Source organism: Colletes latitarsis, unplaced genomic scaffold (genome assembly GCF_051014445.1).
Source record: "Colletes latitarsis isolate SP2378_abdomen unplaced genomic scaffold, iyColLati1 scaffold0007, whole genome shotgun sequence".
NCBI classification, from domain to species: Eukaryota; Metazoa; Arthropoda; class Insecta; order Hymenoptera; family Colletidae; genus Colletes; species Colletes latitarsis.
Genome location: NW_027488367.1, coordinates 12837498 through 12860034, shown reverse-complemented (window position 1 = coordinate 12860034; position 22537 = coordinate 12837498).

Sequence of the window (22537 nt, the reverse complement as noted above, 5' to 3'; positions counted from 1 at the left end):
AACATGCGTTATCCGCAATAATATTTATCAAGACCAGGTTTAATTGTATGTTTCAGTGTGGTACCACATTACTACGTGAACCAAACCGGAAAAAACTCATGATCCGTTCAACAAGTATGTGAAGTATGCGAAAGTATGAGTCTGATGAGGGCAAATCTCTGACCTATCCCGGACCTAACTTGCGTTATCCTCTAAAATATTGACCGAAACCAGGTTTAATTGACTGTTTCAGTGTGGTACCAATTTACTACGTGATCCAAAGTAGAAAAAACCCTCGATCAGGTCAACATGTATGTTAAAACTGCGAAAGTATGACCCTGATTAGGGCAAATCCCAGGCCTAACCTAGACCTAACATGCGATACCCCCTAAAATATTTATCCAGACCAGGTTTAATTGAATGTTTCGGTGTGGTACCACATTACTGCGTGATCCAATCCAGAAAAAACCCGGGAACAGTTCAACAAGTATGTGAAAAACGCGAAAGTACGAGCCTGATGAGGGCAAATCCCAGACCTATCTCAGACCTAACTTGCGTTATCCTCTAAATTATTGATCGAAACCAGGTTTAATTGACTGTTTCAGCGTGGTACCACATTACTACGTGATACAATCCAGAAATAGCCCAGGATCTAGCCATGAAGTATGAGAAATATGCGAAAGTATGAGCCTGATGAGGGCAAATCCTAGACGTAACCCCGACCTAACATACGTTGTCCTCTAAAATATTTATCAAGACCAGGTTTAATTGAATGTTTCAGTGTGGTACCACATTACTACGTGATCCAATCCAGAAAAAACCCCGGATCTGTTCTACAGGTATGTGAAAAACGCGAAAGTACGAGCCTGATGAGTGAAAATCCCAGGCCTAACCTAGACCTAACATGCGTTTTCCTCAATAATATTGATCGAAACCTGGTTTAATCGACAGTTTCAGTGTGGTACCACATTACTCCGTGATCCAAACCAGAAAAAAATCCAGGATCTGTTCAACGAGTATGTGAAGTGTGCGAAAGTATGAGTCTGATGGGGGCAAATCTCTGACCTATCCCGGACCTATCATGAGTTATCCTCTAAAATATTGATCGAAACCAGGTTTAATTGACTGTTTTAGTGTGGTACCACTTTACTACGTGATCCAAAGCAGAAAAAACCATCGATCAGGTCAACATGCATTTTAAAACTGCGAAAGTATGAGCCTGATGAGGGCAATGCCCAGACCTATCCCGGACCTAACATACGTTATCCTCAAAAATATTATACGAAACCAGGTTTACCCGACTGTTTCAGTGTGGTACCACATTACTACGTGATCCAAACCAGAAAAAAACCCAGGATCTTGTCAACGAGTATGTGAAGTGTGCGAAAGTATGAGTCTGATGAGGGCTAATCCCAGACCTATCCCAGACCTAACTTGCGTTATCCTCTAAAATATTGATCGAAACCAGGTTTAATTGACTGTTTTATTTGTGGTACCACTTTACTACGTGATCCAAAAAAGAAAAAACCCTCGATCAGGTCAACATGCATGTTAAAACTGCGAAAGTATGACCCTAATGAGGGCAAATCCCAGGCCTAACCTAGACCTAACATGCGTTATCTTCTAAAATATTGAGCGAAACAAGGTTTAATGGACTGTTTCAGTGTAGTACCACATTACTACGTGATTCAATCCAGAAATAGCACAGGATCTAGCCATGAAGTATGAGAAATATGCGAAAGTATGAGCCTGATGAGGGCAAATCCTAGACGTAACCCCGACCTAACATACGTTATCCTCTAAAATATTTATCAAGACCAGGTTTAATTGAATGTTTCAGTGTGGTGCCACATTACTACGTGATCCAAAGCAGAAAAAACCCTCGATCAGGTCAACATGCATGTTAAAACTGCGAAAGTATGACCCTGATGAGGGCAAATCCCAGGCCTAACCTAGACCTAACATGCGTTATCCTCTAAAATATTGATCGAAACCAGGTATATTGACTGTTTCAGCGTGGTACCACATTACTACGTGATACAATCCAGAAATAGCCCAGGATCTAGCCATGAAGTATGAGAAATATGTGAAAGTATGAGCCTGATGAGGGCAAATCCTAGACGTAACCCCGACCTAACATACGTTATCCTCTAAAATATTTATCAAGACCAGGTTTAATTGAATGTTTCAGTGTGGTACCACATTACTACGTGAACCAAACCGGAAAAAACCCAGGATCCGTTCAACAAGTATGTTAAAACTGCGAAAGCATGACACTGATGAGGGCAAATCCCTGGCCTAACTTATACCTAACATGCGTTGTCCTCTAAAATATTGATGGAAACCAGGTTTAATTGACTGTTTCAGTGTCGTACTTCATTACTACGTGATGCAATCCAGAAAAAGCCCTGGATCTAGCCATCATGTATGAGAAATATGCGAAAGAATGAGCCTGATGAGAGCAAATCCCAGACCTATACCAGACCTAACTTGCGTTGTCCTCTAAAATCTTGATCGAAACCAGGTTTAATGGACTGTTTCAGTGTGGTACCACATTACTACGTGATGCAATCCAGAAAAAGACCAGGATCTAGCCATCCAGTATGAGAAATATGCGAAAGAATGAGCCTGATGAGAGCAAATCCCAGACCTAACCTAGACCTAACATAAATTATTCTCTAAAATGTTGATCGTAACCAGGTTTAATGGACTGTTTCAGTGTGGTACCACATTACTACGTGATCCAAACCAGAAAAAACCCAGGATCTGTTCAACAAGTATGTGAAAAACGCGAAAGTATGAGCCTGATGAGGGCAAATCCTAGACCTAACCCAGACCTAACATGCGATATCCTCTAAAATATTGATCGAAACCAGGTTTAATGGACTGTTTCAGTGTGGTACCACACTACTACGTGAACCAAACCAGAAAAAACCCAGGATCTGTTCAACAAGTATGTGAAAAAGGCGAAAGTATGAGCCTGATGAGGGCATATCCCAGACCTATCCCAGACCTAACTTCCGTTATCCTATAAAATATTGATCGAAACCAGGTTTAATTGACTGTTTCAGCGTGGTACCACATTACTACGTGATCCAATGCAGAAATAGCCCAGGATCTAGCCATGAAGTATGAGAAATATGCGAAAGTATGAACCTGATGAGGGTAAATCCTAGACGTAACCCAGACCTAACTTACGTTATCCTCTAAAATGTTTATCAAGACCAGGTGTAATTGAATGTTTCAGTGTGGTACCACATTACTACGTGAACCAAACCAGAAAATAACCCAGGATCTGTTCAACGAGTATGTGAAGTGTGCGAAAGTATGAGTCTGATGAGGGCAAATCCCAGACCTATCCCAGACCTAACTTGCGTTGTCCTCTAAAATATTGATGGAAACCAGGTTTCATTCACTGTTTCAGCGTGGTACCACATTACTACGTGATACAATCCAGAAATAGCCCAGGATCTAGCCATGAAGTATGAGAAATATGCGAAAGTATGAGCCTGATGAGGGCAAATCCTAGACGTAACCCAGACCTAACATACGTTATTCTCTAAAATATTGATCGAAACCAGGTTTAATTGACTGTTTCAGTGTTGTACCACATTACTACGTGATCCAATCCAGAAAAAGCCCAGGATCTGGCCATCAAGTATGAGAAATATGCGGAAGTATTACACTGATGAGCGCAAATCCCAGATCTAACCCAGACCTAACATGCGTTTTCCTCCAAAATATTGATCGAACACAGGTTTAATTGACTGTTTCAGTGTGGTACCACTATACTACGTGATCCAAAGTAGAAAAAACCCAGGATCTGTTCAACAAGTATGTGAAGTATGCGAAAGTATGAGTCTGATGAGGGAAAATCCCAGGCCTAACCAGGACATAACATGCGTTATCCTCTAAAATATTGACCGAAGCCAGGTTTAGTGGACTGTTTCAGTGTGGTACCACATTACTACGTGATCCAATCCAGAAAAAGTCCAGGATCTAGCCATCAACTATGAGAAATATGCGAAAGTACGAGCCTGATGAGAGCAAATCCCAGACCTATCCTAGACCTAACATGCGTTATCCTCTAAAATAATGATCGAAACCAGGTTCAATGGACTGTTTCTGTGTGGTACCACATTACTACGTGATCCAGTCCAGAGAAAGTCCAGGATCTAGCCATCAAGTATGAGAAATATGCGAAAGAATGAGCCTGATGAGGGCAAATCCCAGACCTAACCCAGACCTGACATGCGTTATCCTCTAAAATATTGATCGAAACCAGGTTTAATTGACTGTTTCAGTGTGGTACCACATTACTACGTGATCCAAAGTAGAAAAACCCCTCGATCAGGTCAACATGTATGTTAAAACTGCGAAAGTATGACCCTGATTAGGGCAAATCCCAGGCCTAACCTAGACCTAACATGCGATACCCCCTAAAATATTTATCCAGACCAGGTTTAATTGAATGTTTCGGTGTGGTACCACATTACTGCGTGATCCAATCCAGAAAAAACCCGGGAACAGTTCAACAAGTATGTGAAAAACGCGAAAGTATGAGCCTGATGAGGGCGAATCCCAGAACTATCTCAGACCTAACATGCGATACCCCCTAAAATATTTATCCAGACCAGGTTTAATTGAATGTTTCGGTGTGGTACCACATTACTGCGTGATCCAATCCGGAAAAAACCCCGGATCTGTTCTACAGGTATGTGAAAAACGCGAAAGTACGAGCCTGATGAGGGCAAATCCCAGACCTAACCCAGACCTAACTTGCGTTATCCACTAAGATATTGATCGAAACCAGGTTTAATGGACTGTTTCAGTGTGGTACCACGCTACAACGTGATCCGAACCAGAAGAAACCCAGGATCTGTTCAACATGTATGTGAAAATCGCGAAAGTATGAGCCTGATGAGGGCAAATCCCAGACCTATCCCAGACCTAACTTGCGTTATCCTCTAAAATATTGATCGAAACCAGGTTTGATTGACCGCTTCAGTGTGGTACCACATTACTACGTGATCCAATCCAGAAATAGCCCAGGACATAGCCATGAAGTATGAGAAATATGCGAAAGTATGACCCTGATGAGGGCAAATCCCAGACCTATCCCAGACCTAACTTGCGTTGTCCTCTAAAATATTGATCGAAACCAGGTTTAATGGATTGTTTCAGTGTGGTACCACACTACTACGTGATCCGAACCAGAAAAAACGCAGGATCCGTTCAACAAGTATGTGAAGAATACGAAAGTATGAGTCTGATGGGGGCAAATCTCTGACCTATCCCGGACCTAACTTGCGTTATCCACTAAAATATTGACCGAAACCAGGTTTAATTGACTGTTTTAGTGTGGTACCACTTTACTACGTGATCCAAAGTAGAAAAAACCCTCGATCAGGTCAACATGTATGTTAAAACTGCGAAAGTATGACCCTGATTAGGGCAAATCCCAGGCCTAACCTAGACCTAACATGCGATACCCCCTAAAATGTTTATCCAGACCAGGTTTAATTGAATGTTTCGGTGTGGTACCACATTACTGCGTGATCCAATCCAGAAAAAACCCCGGATCTGTTCTACAGGTATGTGAAAAACGCGAAAGTACGAGCCTGATGAGTGAAAATCCCAGGCCTAACCTAGACCTAACATGCGTTTTCCTCAATAATATTGATCGAAACCTGGTTTAATCGACAGTTTCAGTGTGGTACCACATTACTACGTGATCCAAACCAGAAAAAAATCCAGGATCTGTTCAACGAGTATGTGAAGTGTGCGAAAGTATGAGTCTGATGGGGGCAAATCTCTGACCTATCCCGGACCTAACTTGCGTTATCCACTAAAATATTGATCGAAACCAGGTTTAATTGACTGTTTTAGTGTGGTACCACTTTACTACGTGATCCAAAGCAGAAAAAACCATCGTTCAGGTCAACATGCATTTTAAAACTGCGAAAGTATGAGCCTGATGAGGGCAAAGCCCAGACCTATCCCAGACCTAACATGCGTTATCCTCAAAAATATTATACGAAACCAGGATTACCCGACTGTTTCAGTGTGGTACCACATTACTACGTGATCCAAACCGGAAAAAAACCCAGGATCTTGTCAACGAGTATGTGAAGTGTGCGAAAGTATGAGTCTGGTGAGGGCTAATCCCAGACCTATCCCAGACCTAACTTGCGTTATCCTCTAAAATATTGATCGAAATCAGGTTTAATTGACTGTTTTATTTGTGGTACCACTTTACTACGTGATCCAAAAAAGAAAAAACCCTCGATCAGGTCAACATGCATGTTACAACTGCGAAAGTATGACCCTAATGAGGGCAAATCCCAGGCCTAACCTAGACCTAACATGCGTTATCTTCTAAAATATTGAGCGAAACAAGGTTTAATGGACTGTTTCAGTGTAGTACCACACTACTTCGTGATCCAAACCAGAAGAAACACAGGATCTAGCCATGAAGTATGAGAAATATGCGAAAGTATGACCCTGATGAGGGCAAATCCCAGACCTATCCCAGACCTAACTTGCGTTGTCTTCTAAAATATTGATCGAAACCAGTATGAGCCTGATGAGGGCGAATCCCAGACCTATCTCAGACCTAACTTGCGTTATCCTCTAAAATATTGATCGAAACCAGGTTTAATGGACTGTTTCAGTGTGGTACCACATTACTACGTGATCCAAACCAGAAAAAAACCAGGATCTGTTCAACAAGTGTGTGAAAAACGCGAAAGTATGAGCCTGATGAGGGCAAATCCTAGACCTAACCCAGACCTAACATGCGATATCCTCTAAAATATTGATCGAAACCAGGTTTACTGGACTGTTTCAGTGTGGTACCACACTACTACGTGAACCAAACCAGAAAAAACCCAGGATCTGTTCAACAAGTATGTGAAAAACGCGAAAGTATGAGCCTGATGAGGGCATATCCCAGACCTATCCCAGACCTAACTTCCGTTATCCTATAAAATATTGATCGAAACCAGGTTTAATTGACTGTTTCAGCGTGGTACCACATTACTACGTGATACAATCCAGAAATAGCCCAGGATCTAGCCATGAAGTATGAGAAATATGCGAAAGTATGAACCTGATGAGGGCAAATCCTAGACGTAACACAGACCTAACACACGTTATTCTCTAAAATATTGATCGAAACCAGGTTTAATTGCCTGTTTCAGTGTTGTACCACATTACTACGTGATCCAACCCAGAAAAAGCCCAGGATCTGGCCATCAAGTATGAGAAATATGCGGAAGTATTACACTGATGAGCGCAAATCCCAGATCTAACCCAGACCTAACATGCGTTTTCCTCCAAAATATTGATCGAACACAGGTTTAATTGACTATTTCAGTGTGGTACCACTATACTACGTGATCCAAAGTAGAAAAAACCCAGGATCTGATCAACAAGTATGTGATGTATGCGAAAGTATGAGTCTGATGAGGGAAAATCCCAGGCCTAACCAGGACATAACATGCGTTATCCTCTAAAATATTGACCGAAGCCAGGTTTAGTGGACTGTTTCAGTGTGGTACCACATTACTACGTGATCCGAACCAGAAGAAACCCAGGATCTGTTCAACATGTATGTGAAAAACGCGAAAGTATGAGCCTGATGAGGGCAAATCCCAGACCTATCCCTGACCTAACTTTTTTTTTTTTTTTTTTTTTTTTTTTTTTTTTTTTTTTTTTGTCGTGGGGAAAATCTTCGAAAGACTCCCTCCCACCTCCTTGGGGAGTGGTGGGAGGGGTGTGTGGGATTCCCCGCGCCCGTACAACGACAGGCGCGGGACCTACCCACTAAAAACCCCACGGTGACCCTTCGGCACGCTTTGGGAGGATACCGGGAATCGCTCGAAGCATTCTTCCGGTATCCTCCCCGTGCCCGCGCTTTCGCGCCCATCCCCCGGGGGGACAATCGGTCCCCCCAGTAGACACACTGCCTCATAGCGGCGGGACGGGGCCACTCCATCCCGCCGCTATCCGTCCCGGGGCCGCGTTTAGTGGCGGCTGCGAGCCCCAACTCGCAACCGCCCGCGACCCCGTTTCCACCCCTCGGCGGCCGGGCGTTCATGGCCGCACCAGACCGCCGAGGGTGCCTCCCCTTGCGTCGGACCGGTAGGGGGAGGCACTCCTACCCCCGGTCCGACCCGGCGCCGCCTGGCGGGAGGAGGGTCCCCTCAGGACCCCCCTCCCAGCCTAGGTCATCCGCCACGCCGAGGCGGCCGCCCGCGACGCCTCGCGACCGGGCGATGACCTCGGGCCACCGCACGAGCGCGAGCTTCAGCGCGTCGCTGAAGCTCGCGCTCCCTCCCCGCGGCCTCCTTCTGCAACATTACGTTCTCGCAGAAGGAGGCCACGGCCCTCCACTTCTCCTCGCTGCCGAGCATGGCGCGCACCACGCCCGGCAACGAGACATCCCGCCCGACGACGCCGACCAGGACACGGCGCTCCCCCTCCCACGCGGGGCATACCTCCAGGGTATGATCCGCCGTGTCCTGCTCAGCGTCGCAGTGGCAGCAACGCGCCGTCGGCTCCTTCCCTATCCGGCACAGGTATCTTCCGAAGCTGCCATGCCCGGAAAACACCTGTGCCAGCCGGTAGGTGAGGCTGCCATGGCCTCTGTCCAGCCATTCCTTCAGGAGTGGCCGAACAGCCCCGACAGTCCGGTGCCCCGCGGTTGGCAGAGCCAGCCGCTCCTGCCACGCGAGCAACACGGACTGCCGGGCCTGGCGCTTCAAATCGCCCCAAGCAGGTTCCTGCCCGCCCGGGACCGCCCCCACCCCCGCGCGACGGTCGACGCGGTGCCGGTACATCACCGCGTGCGACCGCGCGAGCAGGTCCATGGGCGGCATCCCCGCTAGAACCGTCGCCGCCTCATGTGACATGGTCCGATACCCGCGGACGACCCTGAGCGCCATGCGCCTCTGCACCCGACGCAGCATAGTCATGCTGCGCCGGGAGGCAGCCAGGTCGTCCGCCCAGACGGGGGCCCCGTATAGGGCCACCGACTGGACCATTGCCACATAGAGGCGACGAACTCGGCCCGCCGGGCCCCCCAGGTTGGGCAGGATCCGGCCCAGAGCCGCAACCATCCTTTCCAACCGGGGGACCAGGCAGCGGAAATGCTTCTCGAAACGCCAGTGGCTATCGAGGATCAGCCCCAGATACCTGATCTGGGGCTTCACCTCGATGTCAGCCCCACCCACCCGAATCAGAGGGGGTGGCGGATCCTGCCGAGGTGAATGAAACGCAATCACCTCGGTCTTATGGACCGCCACCGTCATCCCCATCCCCCTGATCCGGTCGACGACGCGTTGCGACCCCTCCTCCGCGCGACGCATGGCCCTCCCCCAGTGCGCCCCGACGGCCAGCACCAGTGTGTCATCCGCATAACACACCGTGCTGACGCCGTCGGGGAGGCCGGCCCGCAACACCGAGTCGTACGCGATGTTCCACAGGAGTGGCCCGAGGACCGACCCCTGCGGAACACCGCAGTACACCTCCCTTCGCATATCACCATCCCGGCCTGGATACTCGATCCACCTGCCGCGGAGATAATCCCCGACGACCGCCCTGAGACAAGGGGGGACTCGATGATATTCGAGTCCCCTCCTTATCTCTTCCCAGGGGAGGGTGTTAAAGGCATTGGCAATATCCAAGGATATTGCCAATGCCACCCCTCCCCGGGAGACGGCCGCCTCCGAGAGGGCCCTCACACGACCTATCGCGTCGATAGTCGATCGGCCCCCCCGGAAACCGAACTGGCAGTCGGCCAGACCGGGATCACCCCGCGACAGGTGCTCGACGAGGCGGGCAGCAATCACACGCTCGAAGAGCTTGCCCACCTCGTCGAGGAGACAAATGGGCCGGTATGCGGAGGGAGACTCCGCGGGCCGACCCTCCTTCCGGAGGAGGACCATCCTCGCCACCTTCCAACTGGGGGGGAATCGCCCGTCCCTCAGGCAGCGGTCGAACAACCGCCTGAGGTCGGCCCCAAGGACGCCCTGGGTCAAGACCCAAACCCGGCCGGGCACACCATCCGGACCCGGGGCCGTGTTACGAACCCCGAGCCGTCTGATGGCCGCTGCCAGCTCCTCCTGCGTGACCCCCAGCTCGGCCGTCCACTCCACTGGGATAGCCGCCGCCGCCGGAGGACGCGGTCCCCTCTCCCCAATTGGGAAGAGTGTATTGACCACGTCCTCCAGCAGCCGGGGGTCAAGACCCTCGGTGACGGGGGGCGCCCACGTGCGGAGCTTATTCAGCACCACCTTATATGGGCGCCCCCATGGATCGTCATCAAGGGTCTGGAGGAGCTCCTTCCATGCCTGGGTCTTGGCCCGTTTGATGGCGACCTGCAGAGCAACCCGCGCCACGCGGTATGCTCCATACAGGTCATCAGCTGCCCTCGCTCGCGCCACGCCGTCGCCTGTACGTTGACGACGGCGCGCGCGGGTGTACTGGCGTCGGGCTCGGACAGTCGCGACTCGCAACTCCGCGATCGCGTCCGACCACCAGTACACCGCCCGGCGAGGAGAAGCCCGCCCGACCCGAGGCATCGCCGCGTCGCAAATACCCGCGACCAATGCTCCGAGCCGGGCGACCTCCTCCTCTATGCTCGGCAACTCGGCCGCTCCCTGCGGCCAAGTTGCAGCGAGGGCAGCTGCCATCAGGGCGTCCTTGTCCAGGCGCCGAAGCGCCCAGCGGCGTGGTGGGGTGCCACGCAGGCGGCCGTGTCGGGATGCACTCGCGGCGGCAGAGACCTCCATCCGGATGTACCGGTGATCGGAGAGTGTCTCTGCCCCCGCGACCACGTGCCAACCCGACACCATGCGCACGGCGTTGGGGGTCGCGAATCCAACATCCACGATGGACCCCCCATATCGCCGCACGCATGTGTGCTCCGACCCCCGGTTCAATACCCGGAGGTCGAGCCCCGCCGCCCAATCGCCCAGGATCCCGCCGCGAACGGAGGTCCTGGGGGATCCCCAAGCCACCGACTTGGCATTAAAATCCCCCAGGACCAGCACCGGCCGGGCCGCGTAGCGCTGCACGCATGCCGCGACCTCGGCCAGGTACAGCTCGAACGCAGCGTGACCGCTACGGGGCGAAATGTAGCACCCCACCACAGCGACTCCCCCCCAGTCCACGGCGACGAATCCCCGACCGCGCTCCAACAAGGAGAACGGTGGGGACCCGTCGCCCCCTCCCCATACCGTCGCCACCAAGCCGTCCGCGTCGCCCACCCAATGAGGGTGATCAGGGACGCGGTACGGCTCGGCGGCGACCGCCAGGCCAACCCCCCACTCCGCGAGGACTTGGGACATCAAGTCCTGTGCCGCGCGGCAGTGGTTGAGGTTGGCCTGGAGGAGGAGGCGGGGCGGCATTAATTAATGGCCGCGCCAGCCTCCTCCCGGCCGTCCGTCCCCGTAGCACCGTCCACCTCCATGGAGGACGATGCCACCGCCCTCGGCACCGGAGCCGGTGCAGCCCGCCTCTTCCTCTCCTTCCGGGAGGGGGGGGAGCACTTCTTGCTCCCCACCCTGTGATCGGCTGGCCTCCCCATGTCCGCACACAGCGGGCAGTGGGGGGCCGCCGAGCACTGGCTCGCACGGTGCTCTTTGGCACCGCAGCGGTAACACTGACCGCTGCGGTCCACCGGCGAGGTGCACCACTGCCTCACGTGCCCCAATTCGAGGCAGCGGTGACACTGGAGCGGGCGCGGCGCGAGGATTTCCACTCGCGCCGAAACCCACCCCACCAACACCCTCCCGGATTCCGCCACCTTACGGGCGGCGGAGAGGGGGCATCGGGCCCACACCGACCCGAGGCCGGAGGGCGACCTGCGGATCTCTCCGATCCGCAGGTCCTCCACAGGACAGTCCCCCGCCCTCGCAAGGGCACGGGACACATCCTGTGCGCTGACCGAGTCGTCCAGCCCACAAACGCGCATCTCCGTGCGCTTCGTGGGCCGGGCGACCCGGACACCTCGCTCGCCCAGCTGCTCCCGGAGCCTCTGGGCGAGACGATCCGCCTTCGCGCCGCCCTCTGCACCGGGGATCTCCAGCAAGAGACCCCCGGTCACGGCCCTCTTCGCCCTCACGGAGGCGATGCCCAGCTCTTCCAGGGAGATATTCTCCCTGGCGAGCCGCATCGCCTCCGCGAGGGTCAGGTCGCCCCCCTGCGCAACGGTCAGCGTCACCGCTGCCGTTTTTGGGGGACGACCTGGTCGTGCCTTCCCGACCTTCGCGGCCTTTACCTTGGCCGCCGACGGCGGAGGCGGAGGCTGCGGTTGCGAGGCCTTCCTCGCCGCCCGCTTCGCCTTCCGCCCCACCACCTCACTCCACGCCACCCCCCCTTGGGAGGGTGCCGTGGAAGACGCGACCACCGCGACCACGGGTACACCACCCCCCTTGGGGGTCGCGACCCGGGGCCCTGGTGCCGCAACGCTGGGCGGAGCCTTCACTCCGCCCTTCTTTGCCTTCCCCGACTGTACCGGAACAGGTCGGGGAGGCACCGCCTTCCTGCTGACCACTCTTCCGGCGAGGAGCTCCTCCCGGAAGGCGGCCAGCTTGCCATCAATCATGTCCCCAATCCTCCTCAGAAGATCGTCTTCTGAGGAGGACGGGGACTTCTTCACGGGCGGAGTGCGGGTGGAGGGGCCCGCGGTGCCCCGCACCACTGCCGCCGCACTCCGCTTATTTACCTCCGCCGAGGGACGCGGCGGTGGAGGAGGAGGGAGGATGGGAGGGAGGGCCGCGCTGTTCCACAGCGCCTCTGCCCTCCTCCTCCCCTGTCGCTCCTCCTCCAACAGGAGCTGCAGACGGGCGTTCCGCCCTCTGAGCTCCCGCGCCGCCTCCCTCATTTCCTCCGCCGCGGCCTTCAGGGCCTCCGCGCCACCGCTTTTCTGCCCCTTAAAGGCGCAGGCAGCGGCGACTTTCTCCACCCGCCTCAGGGACGAGGAGATCCTCTCCGATATCTCCTCGGTCACCTCGTCCCTGAGGCAACTCAGCCTCACCGACGGGCTCATCGCCCCGCCCACCTCGACGACGGCCTGCCCCGTCCTCTTCCTCTTAGAGCCTATGTGGCTCGTGCTGGAGGAGAAGGACGAGACCGACGCCGTCTCGTCGTCCTCCTCCACCCTCCACGAAGCCGGACCTGGCGCTGAGTGGGGCGCGAGCGCCGCCACCCTAACCCCAGCCCCGTCTCCGTCCTCCCCAACCGACAAAACCCGCCCCATCCCCATTTTATTTTCTGTGTCCATAAAAATCCCACGAGATGGTCGGAAATAAAGGTCCACCCGGGCAGAGCCGCCTTACCCGGGTAAGCCTAATACTCCGAGGGTTCGGCAGGTTCCCCGGAGGTGGTCGCTTGGGATTGGGCCTTCTCCCCCAACCATGCATCCCATCGCCGCGCACCATAGCTTAGGATTGGAGGGCGATTTTATAGAGTCGCCATACTCGTGGCCCAGGCGGTTAAGCCAAGACCCCCGTTCCTCCTGCCGTCACGTACCATTCACAAAACCAATAGGGAATTGTGAATGGGTCGTTGTGACGACCAACAGGAGGCTTACGGTGTGTGTATGACTCGGGCACCCCGGGTTCGTTAAGCCCGTACTGCAGCTGAAAGGCTGGCAGCCCCTGAGGGGATCCCTGACCTAACTTGCGTTATCCTCTAAAATATTGATCGAAACCAGGTTTAATTGACCGCTTCGGTGTGGTACCACATTACTGCGTGATCCAATCCAGAAAAAACCCCGGACCTGTTCTACAGGTATGTGAAAAACGCGAAAGTACGAGCCTGATGAGTGAAAATCCCAGGCCTAACCTAGACCTAACATGCGTTTTCCTCAATAATATTGATCGAAACCAGGTTTAATCGACAGTTTCAGTGTGGTACCACATTACTACGTTATCCAAACCAGAAAAAAATCCAGGATCTGTTCAACGAGTATGTGAAGTGTGCGAAAGTATGAGTCTGATGGGGGCAAATCTCTGACCTATCCCGGACCTAACTTGCGTTATCCTCTAAAATATTGATCGAAACCAGGTTTAATTGACTGTTTTAGTGTGGTACCACTTTACTACGTGATCCAAAGCAGAAAAAACCATCGATCAGGTCAACATGCATTTTAAAACTGCGAAAGTATGAGCCTGATGAGGGCAAAGCCCAGACCTATCCCAGACCTAACATGCGTTATCCTCAAAAATATTATACGAAACCAGGATTACCCGACTGTTTCAGTGTGGTACCACATTACTACGTGATCCAAACCGGAAAAAAACCCAGGATCTTGTCAACGAGTATGTGAAGTGTGCGAAAGTATGAGTCTGGTGAGGGCTAATCCCAGACCTATCCCAGACCTAACTTGCGTTATCCTCTAAAATATTGATCGAAACCAGGTTTAATTGACTGTTTTATTTGTGGTACCACTTTACTACGTGATCCAAAAAAGAAAAAACCCTCGATCAGGTCAACATGCATGTTAAAACTGCGAAAGTATGACCCTAATGAGGGCAAATCCCAGGCCTAACCTAGACCTAACATGCGTTATCTTCTACAATATTGAGCGAAACAAGGTTTAATGGACTGTTTCAGTGTAGTACCACACTACTTCGTGATCCAAACCAGAAGAAACACAGGATCTAGCCATGAAGTATGAGAAATTTGCGAAAGTATGACCCTGATGAGGGCAAATCCCAGACCTATCCCAGACCTAACTTGCGTTGTCTTCTAAAATATTGATCGAAACCAGTATGAGCCTGATGAGGGCGAATCCCAGACCTATCTCAGACCTAACTTGCGTTATCCTTTAAAATATTGATCGAAACCAGGTTTAATTGACTGTTTCAGCGTGGTACCACATTACTACGTGATATAATCCAGAAATAGCCCAGGATCTAGCCATGAAGTATGAGAAATATGTGAAAGTATGAGCCTGATGAGGGCAAATCCTAGACCTAACCCAGACCTAACATGCGATATCCTCTAAAATATTGATCGAAACCAGGTTTACTGGACTGTTTCAGTGTGGTACCACACTACTACGTGAACCAAACCAGAAAAAACCCAGGATCGGTTCAACATGTATGTGAAAAACGCGAAAGTATGAGCCTGATGAGGGCAAATCCTAGACCTAACCCAGACCTAACATGCGATATCCTCTAAAATATTGATCGAAACCAGGTTTACTGGACTGTTTCAGTGTGGTACCACAATACTACGTGAACCAAACCAGAAAAAACCCAGGATCGGTTCAACAAGTATGTGAAAAACGCGAAAGTATGAGTCTGATGAGGGAAAATCCCAGGCCTAACCAGGACATAACATGCGTTATCCTCTAAAATATTGACCGAAGCCAGGTTTAGTGGACTGTTTCAGTGAGGTACCACATTACTACGTGATCCGAACCAGAAGAAACCCAGGATCTGTTCAACATGTATGTGAAAAACGCGAAAGTATGAGCCTGATGAGGGCAAATCCCAGACCTATCCCAGACCTAACTTCCGTTATCCTATAAAATATTGATCGAAACCAGGTTTAATTGACTGTTTCAGCGTGGTACCACATTACTACGTGATCCAATGCAGAAATAGCCCAGGATCTAGCCATGAAGTATGAGAAATATGCGAAAGTATGAACCTGATGAGGGTAAATCCTAGACGTAACCCAGACCTAACTTACGTTATCCTCTAAAATGTTTATCAAGACCAGGTGTAATTGAATGTTTCAGTGTGGTACCACATTACTACGTGAACCACACCAGAAAATAACCCAGGATCTGTTCAACGAGTATGTGAAGTGTGCGAAAGTATGAGTCTGATGAGGGCAAGTCCCAGACCTATCCCAGACCTAACTTGCGTTGTCCTCTAAAATATTGATGGAAACCAGGTTTCATTCACTGTTTCAGCGTGGTACCACATTACTACGTGATACAATCCAGAAATAGCCCAGGATCTAGCCATGAAGTATGAGAAATATGCGAAAGTATGAGCCTGATGAGGGCAAATCCTAGACGTAACACAGACCTAACACACGTTATTCTCTAAAATATTGATCGAAACCAGGTTTAATTGCCTGCTTCAGTGTTGTACCACATTACTACGTGATCCAACCCAGAAAAAGCCCAGGATCTGGCCATCAAGTATGAGAAATATGCGGAAGTATTACACTGATGAGCGCAAATCCCAGATCTAACCCAGACCTAACATGCGTTTTCCTCCAAAATATTGATCGAACACAGGTTTAATTGACTGTTTCAGTGTGGTACCACTATACTACGTGATCCAAAGTAGAAAAAACCCAGGATCTGATCAACAAGTATGTGAAGTATGCGAAAGTATGAGTCTGATGAGGGAAAATCCCAGGCCTAACCAGGACATAACATGCGTTATCCTCTAAAATATTGACCGAAGCCAGGTTTAGTGGACTGTTTCAGTGAGGTACCACATTACTACGTGATCCGAACCAGAAGAAACCCAGGATCTGTTCAACATGTATGTGAAAAACGCGAAAGTATGAGCCTGATGAGGGCAAATCCCAGACCTATCCCTGACCTAACTTGCGTTATCCTCTAAAATATTGATCGAAACCAGGTTTAATTGACCGCTTCAGTGTGGTACCACATTACTACGTGATCCAATCCAGAAATAGCCCAGGACATAGCCATGAAGTATGAGAAATATGCGAAAGTATGACCCTGATGAGGGCAAATCCCAGACCTATCCCAGACCTAACTTGCGTTGTCCTCTAAAATATTGATCGAAACCAGGTTTAATGGACTGTTTCAGTGTGGTACCACACTACTACGTGATCCGAACCAGAAAAAACGCAGGATCCGTTCAACAAGTATGTCAAGAATGCGAAAGTACGAGTCTGATGAGGGAAAATCTCAGACCTATCCCGGACCTAATTTGCGTTATCCTCTAAAATATTGACCGAAACCAGGTTTAATTGACTGTTTTAGTGTGGTACCACTTTACTACGTGATCCAAAGCAGAAAAAACCATCGATCAGGTCAACATGCATTTTAAAACTGCGAAAGTATGAGCCTGATGAGGGCAAAGCCCAGACCTATCCCAGACCTAACATGCGTTATCCTCAAAAATATTATACGAAACCAGGATTACCCGACTGTTTCAGTGTGGTACCACATTACTACGTGATCCAAACCAGAAAATAACCCAGGATCTGTTCAACGAGTATGTGAAGTGTGCGAAAGTATGAGTCTGATGAGGTCAAATCCCAGGCCTATCCCAAACCTAACATGCGTTATCCTCTAAAATATTGATCCAAACCAGGTTTAATGGACTGTTTCAGTGTGGTACCACACTACTACGTGATCCAAACCAGAAAAAACCCAGGATCTGTTCAACAAGTATGTGAAAAACGCGAAAGTATGAGCCTGATGAGGGCAAATCCCAGACCAATCCCAGACCTAACTTGCGTTTCCTCTAAGATATTGATGGAAACCAGGTTTAATTGACTGTTTCAGTGTTGTACTTCATTACTACCTGATGCAATCCAGAAAAAGCCCAGGATCTAGCCATCAAGTATGAGAAATATGCGAAAGAATGAGCCTGATGAGAGCAAATCTCAGACCTAACCTAGACCTAACATGAATTATTCTCTAAAATATTCATCGAAACCAGGTTTAATCGACTGTTTCAGTGTGGTACCACACTACTGCGTGATACAGACCAGAAAATAACCCAGGATCTGTTCAACGAGTATGTGAAGTGTGCGAAAGTATGAGTCTGATGAGGTCAAATCCCAGACCAATCCCAGACTTAACTTGCGTTATCCTCTAAAATATTGATCGAAACCAGGTTTAATCGACTGTTTCAGTGTGGTACCACATTACTACGTGATCCAAACCAGAAAAAACCCAGGATCAGTTCAACAAGTATAAGAAGAATGCGAAAGTATGAGTCTGATGAGTGAAAATCCCAGGCCTAACCTAGACCTAACATGCGTTATCCTCAAAAATATTGATCGAAACCTGGTTTAATCGACTGTTTCAGTTTGGTACCACAATACTATGTGATCCAAACCAGAAAATAACCCAGGATCTGTTCAACGAGTATGTGAAGTGTGCGTAGGTATGAGTCTGATGAGGGCAAATCCCAGACCTATCCCAGACCTAACTTGCGTTATCCACTAAAATATTGATCGAAACCAGGTTTAACCGACTGTTTCAGTGTAGAACCACATTGCTACGTGATCCAAACCAGAAAAAAACCCAGTTTCAGTTCAACAAGTATGTGAAGAATGCGAAAGTATGAGTCTGATGAGTGAAAATCCCAGGCCTAACCTAGACCTAACATGCGTTGTCCTCAAAAATATTGATCGAAACCTGGTTTAATCGACAGTTTCAGTGTGGTACCACATTACAATGTGATCCAAACCAGAAAATAACCCAGGATCTGTTCAACGAGTATGTGAAGTGTGCGAAAGTATGAGTCTGATGAGGGCAAATCCCAGACCTATCCCAGACCTAACATGCGTTATCCTCTAAAATATTTATCAAGACCAGGTTTAATTGATTGTTTCAGTGTGGACCCACATTACTACGTGATCCAAACCAGAAAAAACCCAGGATCCGTTCAACAAGTATGTGAAGAATGCGAAAGTATGAGTCTGATGAGTGAAAATCCCAGGCCTAACCTAGACCTAATATGCGTTATCCTCAAAAATATTGATCGAAACCTGGTTTAATCGACTGTTTCAGTGTGGTACCACATTACTATGTGATCCAAACCAGAAAATAACCCAGGATCTGTTCAACGAGTATGTGAAGTGTGCGAAAGTATGAGTCTGATGAGGGCAAATCCCAGACATATCCCAGACCTAACTTGCGTTATCCACTAAAATATTGATCGAAACCAGGTTTAACCGACTGTTTCAGTGTGGAACCACATTGCTACGTGATCCAAACCAGAAAAAAACCCAGTTTCAGTTCAACAAGTATGTGAAGAATGCGAAAGTATGAGTCTGATGAGTGAAAATCCCAGGCCTAACCTAGACCTAACATGCGTTGTCCTCAAAAATATTGATCGAAACCTGGTTGAATCGACAGTTTCAGTGTGGTACCACATTACTATGTGATCCAAACCAGAAAATAACCCAGGATCTGTTCAACGAGTATGTGAAGTGTGCGAAAGTATGAGTCTGATGAGGGCAAATCCCAGACCTATCCCAGACCTAACATGCGTTATCCTCTAAAATATTTATCAAGACCAGGTTTAATTGATTGTTTCAGTGTGGACCCACATTACTACGTGATCCAAACCAGAAAAAACCCAGGATCCGTTCAACAAGTATGTGAAGAATGCGAAAGTATGAGTCTGATGAGTGAAAATCCCAGGCCTAACCTAGACCTAATATGCGTTATCCTCAAAAATATTGATCGAAACCTGGTTTAATCGACTGTTTCAGTGTGGTACCACATTACTATGTGATCCAAACCAGAAAATAACCCAGGATCTGTTCAACGAGTATGTGAAGTGTGCGAAAGTATGAGTCTGATGAGGGCAAATCCCAGACCTATCCCAGACCTAACACGCGTTATCCTCTAAAATATTTATCAAGACCAGGTTTAATTGATTGTTTCAGTGTGGACCCACATAACTACGTGATCCAAACCAGAAAGAACCCAGGATCCGTTCAACAAGTATGTGAAGAATGCGAATGTATGAGTCTGATCAGTGAAAATCTCAGGCCTTACCTAGACCTAACTTGCGTTGTCCTCTAAAATATTGATGGAAACCAGGTTTCATTGACTGTTTCAGTGTGGTACTACATTACTACGTGATGCAATCCAGAAAAAGCTCAGGATCTAGCCATCAAGTATGAGAAATATGCGAAAGAATGAGCCTGATGAGAGCAAATCCCAGACCTATCCCAGACCTAACTTGCGTTAACCTCCAAAATATTTATCAAGGCCAGGTTTAATTGAATGTTTCAGTGTGGTACCACATTACTATGTGATCCAAACCAGAAAATAATGCAGGATCTGTTCAACGAGTACGTGAAGTGTGCGAAAGTATGAGTCTGATGAGGGCAAATCCCAGACCTATCCCGGACCTAACATACGTTATCCTCTAAAATATTTATCAAGACCAGGTTTAATTGATTGTTTCAGTGTGGACCCACATTACTACGTGAACCAAACCAGAAAAAAACCCAGGATCCGTTCAACAAGTATGTGAAAAACGCGAAAGTATGAGCCTGATGAGGGCAAATCCCAGACCTGTCCCAGACCTAACTTGCGTTATCCTCTAAAATATTGATCGAAGCCAAGTTTAATCGACTGTATCAGTGTGGAACCACATTACTACGTGATCCAAGCCAGAAAAAAACCCAGGATCTTGTCAAGGAGTATGTGAAGTGTGCGAAAGTATGGGTCTGATGAGGGCTAATCCCAGACCTATCCCAAACCTAACTATGCGTTATCCTCTAAAATATTGATCAAAACCACGTTTAATGGACTGTTTCAGTGTGGTACCACATTAGTACGTGATCCATACCAGAAAAAACCCAGCATCCGTTCAACAAGTATGTGAAGAATGCGAAAGTATGAGTCTGAAGGGTGAAAATCCCAGACCTAGCCTAGACCTAACATGCGTTATCCTCTAAAATATTGATCCAAACCAGGTTTAATGGACTGTTTCAGTGTGGTACCACACTACTACGTGATCCAAACCAGAGAAAACCCAGGATCTGTTCAACAAGTATGTGAAAAACGCGAAAGTATGAGCCTGATGAGGGCAAATCCCAGACCTATCCCAGACCTAACTTGCGTTGTCCTCTAAGATATTGATGGAAACCAGGTTTAATTGACTGTTTCAGTGTTGTACTTCATTACTACGTGATGCAATCCAGAAAAAGCCCAGGATCTAGCCATCAAGTATGAGAAATATGCGAAAGAACGAGCCTGATGAGAGCAAATCCCAGACCTAACCTAGACCTAACATGAATTATTCTCTAAAATATTGATCGAAACCAGGTTTAATCGACTGTTTCAGTGTGGTACCACATTACTATGTGATCCAAACCAGAAAATAACCCAGGATCTGTTCAACGAGTATGTGAAGTGTGCGAAAGTATGAGTCTGATGAGGTCAAATCCCAGACCTATCCCAAACCTAACTATGCGTTATCCTCTAAAATATTGATCAAAACCAGGTTGAATCGACTGTTTCAGTGTGGCACCACACTACTACGTGATCCAAACCAGAAAAAACCCAGGATCCGTTCAACAAGTATGTGAAGAATGCGAAAGTATGAGTCTGATGAGTGAAAATCCCAGGGCTAACCTAGACCTAACATGCGTTATCCTCTAAACAATTCATCCAAACCAGGTTTAATGGACTGTTTCAGTGTGGTACCACACTACTACGTGATACAGACCAGAAAAAACCCAGGATCTGTTCAACAAGTATGTGAAAAACGCGAAAGTATGAGCCTGATGAGGGCGAATCCCAGACCTATGCCAGACCTAACTTGCGTTATCCTCTAAAATATTTATCAAGACCAGGTTTAATTGAATGTTTCAGTGTGGTACCACATTACTACCTAAACCAAACCAGAAAAGACCCAGGATCCGTTCAGCAAGTATGTGAAGAATGCGAAAGTATGAGTCTCATGAGCGAAAATCCCAGACCTAACCTAGACCTAACATGCGTTATCCTCTAAAATATTGATCCAAACCAGGTTTAATGGACTGTTTCAGTGTGGTACCACACTACTACGTGATCCAAACCAGAAAAAACCCAGGATCTGTTCAACAAGTATGTGAAAAACGCGAAAGTATGAGCCTGATGAGGGCAAAACCAAGACCAATCCCAGACCTAACTTGCGTTGTCCTCTAAGATATTGATGGAAACCAGGTTTAATTGACTGTTTCAGTGTTGTACTTCATTACTACGTGATGCAATCCAGAAAAAGCCCAGGATCTAGCCATCAAGTATGAGAAATATGCGAAAGAACGAGCCTGATGAGAGCAAATCCCAGACCTAACCTAGACCTAACATGAATTATTCTCTAAAATATTGATCGAAACCAGGTTTAATCGACTGTTTCAGTGTGGTACCACATTACTATGTGATCCAAACCAGAAAATAACCCAGGATCTGTTCAACGAGTATGTGAAGTGTGCGAAAGTATGAGTCTGATGAGGTCAAATCCCAGACCTATCCCAAACCTAACTATGCGTCATCCTCTAAAATATTGATCAAAACCAGGTTGAATCGACTGTTTCAGTGTGGCACCACATTACTACGTGATCCAAAGCAGAAAAAACCCTCGATCAGGTCAACATGTATGTTAAAACTGCGAAAGTATGGCCCTGATGAGGGCAAATCCCAGGCCTAACCTAGACCTAACTTGCGTTATCCTCTAAAATATTGATCGAAACCAGGTTTAATTCGCTGTTTCAGCGTGGTACCACATTACTACGTCATACAATCCAGAAACAGCCCAGGATCTAGCCATCAAGTATGAGAAATATGCGAAAGAATGAGCCTGATGAG